Raw genomic sequence first — 7,575 nt, 5'->3', positions numbered from 1 at the left:
TTTACAGAGTGAAGTCAGGAAGAGAAAAAACAAATGTATGTTAAGGCGTGTGTGTGGACTCTACAAAGATGGTATTGAAGAACCTCTTTGCAGGGCAGCCGAGGAGACGCAGACAGAGGGAACAGGCCGGGGAGGAGAGGGAGGGAAGAGTCCACGAGTAACGTTGAAAAATACACTTTATCACATATGAAACAGAGAGCCGCTGGGAACTGGCCGGCCGAGGCAGGGAGCTCAAAGCCGTGCTGTGACGCCTCCAGGGATGGGTGGGGTGGGAGTGAGGGGGGTTCACGAGGGAGGGGCATGTCTGCCTAGGGCTGACTGCAGAAAGAAACACACTACTGTAACGCAATTATCCTCTAACTAAAAATAAATTTAAAGAAAAGCGAAGGGCCCGTGGTGCATGGGGAGAGCTGGTTCCTCACACACTTAAGGGCAGGGAAAGGGACACTGACTTGATATTGACCAGCTTAAAAGCAAAGGTGTAGGGACCAGTGCTTCCTGTCGATCCAAGGGCAAATGAGGTTCCCCTCACCGAAGGGGGAGACGAGGATGCAAACCATAGGGGGTATTCAGGGAATATCGTTGGTGGTGACGCCTAAAACCACTGCCGAAACCCGGGATTGAACCAGGGACCTTTAGATCTTCAGTCTAACGCTCTCCCAACTGAGCTATTTCGGCAACTTCCGGAAAGTGGCTTCCTGGCATCTGTAATTAAATATCTGCTCCATTGTAGCAAAAGAAGGATTGGGATATACTTTTAGCGGGAGGTAGCGGAGAAGGCAATGGCACCCCACTCCAGTACTCTTGCCTGGAAAATCCCAAGGATGGAGGAGCCTGGTGGGCTACAGTCCATGGGGTCGCTAGGAGTCTGACACGACTGAGTGACTTCACTTTCATTTTTCACTCTCATGCATTTGAGAAGGAAATGGCAACCCACTCCAGTGTTCTTGCCTGGAGAATCCCAGGGACGGGGGAGCCTGGTGGGCTGCCGTCTATGGGGTCACACAGAGTCGGACACGACTGAAGCGACTTAGCAGCAGGCAAGGCCTCTGTTTATAAGCTAAAAGTAATAATTTTACTTTTCTCTTTTTCTAACTACCTTGCTATTTGTTTTTCTCATGTAAAAATAAATCATGGACTTTTTTCATGTTAGCTATGTAGACATATTTCATTCTTTTTAATGCTTACACCGTATTGGTTGTGTGGATATAACACATACACTTAATCAAATTCCTAATGATGGACATTTTAATTTGTCCCTCAGTTTTCATTATTAAAAACAATACTGTAATGACTATCCTTTTGTATTTGTTTTTCTTGTGAGAAGGCAGATTTCACAAAGCCAAAAGATACGAACATGTGGAATTTTTCAGAAATTGTCAAAGTGGTTTCAAGACATGTATGGAAGAGAACAGTTAGGAAGGCCATTCGTAAAGATTTCCAATGTAAATTTTCAATATTACCTCCCAATGAAGTATTATACATAGGGTCATGGTTCAGTTGCTCAGTCGTGTCCGACTCTTTGCGACCCCATGAATTGCAGCACGCCAGGCCTCCCTGTCCATCACCAACTCCCAGAGTTCACTCAAACTCTCGTCCATCGAGTCGGTGATGCCATCCAGCCATCTCATCCTCTGTCGTCCCCTTCTCCTCTTGCCCCCAATCCCTCCCAGCATCAGAGTCTTTTCCAATGAGTCAGCTCTTCCCATGAGGTGGCCAAAGTACTGGAGTTTCAGCTTTAGCATCATTCCTTCCAAAGAAATCCCAGGGCTGATCTTCAGAATGGACTGGTTGGATCTCCTTGCAGTCCAAGGGACTCTCAAGAGTCTTCTCCAACACCACAGTTCAAAAACATCAATTCTTCGGCGCTCAGCCTTCTTCACAGTCCAACTCTCATATCCATACATGACCACTGGAAAAACCATAGCCGTGACTAGACAGACCTTTGTTGGCAAAGTAATGTCTCTACTTTTTATATCATGGTATCTGTATGTTAAAAGCATTGATTTGCTAAATCTAAACATTTAAAGTGTACCTCAATTTTGTTGAGGCTGTATATTGTCACCCTGCTTATTTAAAATTATATGAATAGTACATCGTGTGAAATGAGAGGCTGGATGAATCACAAGCTGAAATCAAGATTGCCAGGAGAAATAACCACCTCAGATATATAGATCATTCCACCTTTATGGCAGAAAATGAAGAGGAACTAAAGAGCCTCTTGCTGAGAGTGAAAAAGCTGGCTTAAAACTCAGTCTTCAAAAAACTAAGATCATGGCATCTGGTCCCATCACTTCACGGCAAATAAATGGGGTAAAAGTGAAAACAGTGACAGACTTTATTTTTTTAGGCTCCAAAATCACTGCAGATGGTGACTGCAGCCATGAAATTAGAAGTCTCTTGCTCCCTGGAAGAAAAGTTATGACAAACCTAGACAGAGTACTAAAAAGCAGAGACATCACTTCGCCAACAAAGGTCCTTGTAGTCAAATTATGGTTTTTCCAGTAGTCATGTATGGATGTGAGAGTTGGACCATAAAGAAAGCTGAGCACCAAACAACTGATGCTTTCTAATTGTGGTGCTGGAGAAGACTCTTGAGAGTCCCTTGGACTGCTAGGAGATCAAATCAGTCTATCTTAAAGGAAATCAACCCTGAATTTTCACTGGAAGGACTGATGCTGAAGCTGAAACTCCAATACTTTGGCCACCTGATGCAAAGAACCAACTGTTTGGAAAAGACCCTGATGCTGGGAAAGATTGAGGGCAGAAGGACAAGGGGGTGCAGAAGATGAGACGGTTGGATAACATCAGTGACTCAATGGACATGAGTTTGAGCAAACTCCTGGGAGATAGTGATGGACAGGGAGGCCTAGTGTGCTGCAGTCCATCGGGTCGGAAAGAGTCAGACATGACTTAGCAACTGAACAACAAAATCTCAATTGTTGTAATCTCATCTTGGCATTTAAAAATTTTGAAACATACAGACATGGTCAAAAAGTGGAATTGACTCAGACCTCTCAAACTCTGAGAAGCAATCTATAGTTTAATAATATCCCCTAATATGCTGATTTAGCCCACCTTCTCCCATTTCATAATTTTTGGCCTTTTGCATTCATATATTATATATATATAAAATTGCACTAGCCCAAGCTCTAACTGAATAAGAATCTCTGCAGATGGGGCTAAGAATTATACATATTTTAACTTCCAGGTGATTTCAATGTGCAGCCTCTCAGCATCTCATTCCTCAGTCTTCACAAAAATGTAGCCATTACATTTGGTTGGATGACTTTAATTTTTATTGGGATATAGTTGATTTACAATGTTGTGTTTGCTTCAGGTGGACAGCAAAGTGAATCTGGGCCCATGTTTTAAATTGCTTCCTTAAGCTCTCCACAGGCTCCTCCAACTCGGAATGCCCCAAGTGAACCTGTCTTTCCTCTAGACTTGTTTAGCTAGCTGCCACCTTCCAGCCAAGTTTCCAGAGCCAGAAAAACACAGATTCCTTCCTCCTTCCCTCTGCTCCCCACCAGTAGTCATGCTCAAGTGCTACTCATCCCTGTTCAATATTCCTGGAATTCTTGCACCTCTCATTCTCACAGTTTCTCCAGCCTCTTAATTGATTGAGTAGCACTCATTTTCCACACTGGGACTCACGATCCTGCTTCCAGATCTCTCTCTGGCTCCCTCACTGAAAACAAAAACCAAGACTTCTTTGAACACCAAAGTATATAAAGACTTCCATGACTTGGGATTCACCTCTGTCCATCACCCAATCAGCGTCCTCTCCCTGACCCTAAACTCCAGCCATTCGTATAGCCGTCCAAACTCAGGATGCTTTCCTTGATTTGGGTCCTTAATTTTTGGTGCATGCAGCACTTTATACTTTGCTCTTCCTCTAACTTGCAACTCTCAACTCAGATACGTTCTCCTAGTTGTGGAAGGCTTCCGTGAACGTCTTTATCCCCCCTCCCTACTCCCTATAGGCGTGTTGCCTCTCTACAGTGCCATTTATCAACCTAGATTGTAATTGTCCATTTTTCTGAGCTCGTTATCCCTAATGTATATTATGTAACAACTTGGAAGTCAGTGTTTAATGAATGAATGAAAACATACTTAGCCGTATCTATCTCAGGGCCAACTGGTTTTTTGGTGTGTGTTAGTCACTCAGTTGTGCCCGACTCTGCGACCCCATGGACTGTAGCCTGCCAGGTTCCTCTGTCCATAGAATTTTCCAGGCAAGAATGCTGGAGTAGGTTGCCATTCCCTTCTCCAGGCGATTTCCCGACCCAGGGATTAAACCGGTGTCTCCTGCATTGCAGGCAGATTCTGTACCGTCTAAGCCAACAGGGAAGCTCAAACATCTGGTTCTTTACTAACTTCTAAAATCACCTGATCAAACTCAGGTGTGACTTCCACAAGGCTATTTATAGAAGAATCTGAGATCTCCAGTTTTCACCTTTAAGGAAACTGCATCTAATCAGCTTGTTAGCTTCCCTTGGGGAATCAAGGTGAACCCCAAGAGGAGCACTTTACCTGAAAAGACAGTAGGGAGGAAAGCCTGAGGAGAATGTAACCACCGTTTATGAACTTTGGAACGGAAAACCATGGACGGCTTCGGGAATGCTTCCCACAGGGCAGGGCATATTACTGGGCAAAAGCTTTATAAACCTTTAGAAGCAAACTCTTAAGTTTTTATAACAATGTTAAGAGCTTCACAAGATATATACCTTATAGTGAATACGTTGTAGTGATTTTTCCACACTTCCTTTTAGGACTATAAGTTGATTTTCATTTGTCTTGCTGCAAGTAGAGCAGATCCTTGAAATGTAGAGGTTTAATGTTTTTGTGGGACTTCAGAGGTCCCTGTGGAGAAGGAAATGGCAACCCACTCCAGTATGCTTGCCTGGGATAATCCCATGGACAGAGGAGCCTGGCGGGCTGCAGTCCGTGGGGTCACAAAGAGTTGGACACGACTGAGTGACTGGGCAGAGTTCCCTGACAGATGCAATACTGTGTCATTTTGCTGAGTCATATATAACTGTGAATCATGAGGAAGGTAGACTCCAGGGGATCTCTGCCCCAGCCCATCATGTCACAGCAGCCCCTTAAAGGACTGAAGGAAGGATGTTGAAAGGATGGAGCTAGACAGCCTCACACTGAGTGAAGAAAGAAAAGCAATATCATATGACGTCCCTTACAAGTGGAACCTAAAAAGAAAGGATACAAATGAACTTACAAAACAGAGACTAAGAGACTTAGAAAATGAACTTAGGGTTGTGTGGGGAGCGGTGCAGGGAGGGCCAGTTAGGGAGTTTGGGATGGATATGCACACACGCTGTGTTTTATTTAAAATGGATAACCAACAGGACCTATTGTACAGCGCACGGAACTCTGTTGAATGCTATGTGGCAGCCTGGATGGGAGGGGATTTGATGGGGCGGGGCGGAGAACGGATACACGTATGTGCATGGCTGAATCCCTCGGCTGTTCACCTGAAACTTTCACCACATCGTTCATCAGCTTTACCCCAACACAAAATAATAAGTTAAAAAAAATGAAGAAGGATGTTGAAATGTTTTGGGTACATTCAACTGCCCTTATTGGAGGACATTACACACCACCTGCTATTCAAGATTGCAGGATGCAGCCTCACAAACGTCAGGGGTCTACTACCATGCTGTAGCTGCCAGAAAAACCACTGCTGATACTTCACACCCAGCCCATAATGGGAATCGGGCAAATGACTTGTGCCAGATCAGTGGCCTTCCCAAGAACCAGGCTCGAAAAAGTTAACCCTGACAATGCAACTGATTTTGTGGGCATGAGAGCCTTGAGAAGTGAAGGCGTCAGGAGGACGAACTTCAAGAACGCTCCTTCCTTCAGGTAGGACTCCCCACACAGTATTATCCACATTAAGAAGCTTCTGGAAAGACAGATACCCATGTCTTCACGATGTTTAGCCCAGGAGGAGGAAATGACTTAGCTACCCACTGCCTTCCAGCCCAGTGTCTCACAGAACACAAGGTTGCAGAGGTCGCAAACTCCAGGGTTAAACAAACCCTGCTTGGAATTCCAGTGGTGTGACTAACCAATCAACTATGTGACCTTGAGTAAATTAGTTTATTTTCTGGGCGTCTTTCTTCATATTCAGCCTGACGACTAACATGAACGGCTTAAAAATTGTTTAAGTGGAAGTCAGGCAACGTTGAGCGCTCCAGTCTCAGGACCCTGGACACAGAAACACAGGCTGAAGACAGGGGCCACTCCCCCAGGTGCCCTCCTCCAAGGTCTCCACCCCCCCACCCCCACCCCCACCGTGCCCAGCTTCTCCCCCTTTGAACTTCTCAGAGAAAACCTAAACCAGCATTTTCAGCGTCCTTACGTCTTTCCAAGGTCTTCCAATCACCTCTCAGTTGCTTATTCTTCAAAACACAGAATTTGAATCCCTGCATGGATCAGCTAAGACTCTGAGAATTTATACGGGCGGGTGAAATTAAATTCAAACATCTGGAAACCCATGCCGAGTTTTTCACCCAGTTTCCCATGAAGATCAAGTTCCCTGACTCCCGAAAAACAAATCACCGTGGGGCCAGTTCTCCACCTCTTTCCGATGCCTCCTACTAAGTAGAAGTGAATCAGACAGACAATCTGACTTTTTAAAAATTATTTAATTTAGTAGTTTTCTTGGAAAAAAAAAACCAATAAGGCAAAAAAAAAAAAAAAGAAAATATATATAGTTTTGTTTTGCTTCCGTGTGACTATTTCACCTGAAGGACTCGAAGCTTCTTCCTTGAGCAGGAATCTGAGGATCAGGCTGGGAACGTAGTGCAGATGGAGGAGGAGGCAGGGGTGGGGCGACAGAGCAGGGAGTTCAGTCTCCGGGGGGTCCCACCGGCCGAAGCACCCACCCCAGGAGCGGGTCGCTGCTTCGTGGGCCTCCCTGGAGGCGGCAGACCTGCCGTAACCCCTCGCTCGTGCTGGGAAGCGAGTCCCCGGAGGCAGCTCCCGACAGCCGCCAGGGAGGGGGCGGGCGGGGTAGGAGCAGGCCTGGTTCCCCGGCAGAAATCCAGTTTCCCTGCGGGGCCGGCTTCCCCTGGAATGATTCCCCCCAGGGACCCATGCTGGCTGAGGCTCGGCAGTTAGGGAACACAAACAGAACACTCAGGAAGAGCAGACAAGGAAGGCACCTCGATTTGCGATCCTCACCAAGGGTGGGCGGCACGGGGGTCAGATTTCAAAGACAACTGAAACGAAACACGGAACAAAAAAAGAAGGAAACCGGGGCCAAACAGGCGCGGTTCTCTTACCCAGCCCCAGTTCCCAGGAAGGAGGACCAGCTACGCGGCGCTGCAGCGGGAAACGCCCCTCCTGCCCATCTACCCACTCTGTCCCCGGAGGAGGACAGAACGCTGGGCAAGGGGGCAGGGCTTTGTCCTGCAGAGTGGGGTGAGGAGGGGAGCGGAGCTGAGACTGCAGTGGGCGCCCAGGATGCGACCCGCGGACACAGACCCTGCCGGGTGACCGAGAGTCCGGGGAGACAAGTGAGATCCGAGAGCAAGAGTCTTAACGGGA

At 46.5% G+C, this 7,575-nt stretch overlaps 1 non-coding gene across 1 annotated transcript; it reads right to left on the bottom strand.

The window, feature by feature from the left end:
* Positions 1-605: 605 nt before the first annotated feature.
* On the bottom strand, positions 606-678 carry TRNAF-GAA. Its single transcript has one exon. It is a non-coding gene; the product is annotated as a tRNA-Phe (tRNA).
* Between the last annotated feature and the right edge of the window lie 6,897 nt (positions 679-7,575).

This window comes from Bos indicus x Bos taurus, chromosome 15 (assembly GCF_003369695.1).
Source record: "Bos indicus x Bos taurus breed Angus x Brahman F1 hybrid chromosome 15, Bos_hybrid_MaternalHap_v2.0, whole genome shotgun sequence".
Classification (NCBI taxonomy): domain Eukaryota; kingdom Metazoa; phylum Chordata; class Mammalia; order Artiodactyla; family Bovidae; genus Bos; species Bos indicus x Bos taurus.
Note: the sequence above shows the minus strand (reverse complement) of the source record. Positions and strands in the feature narration are given on the sequence as shown.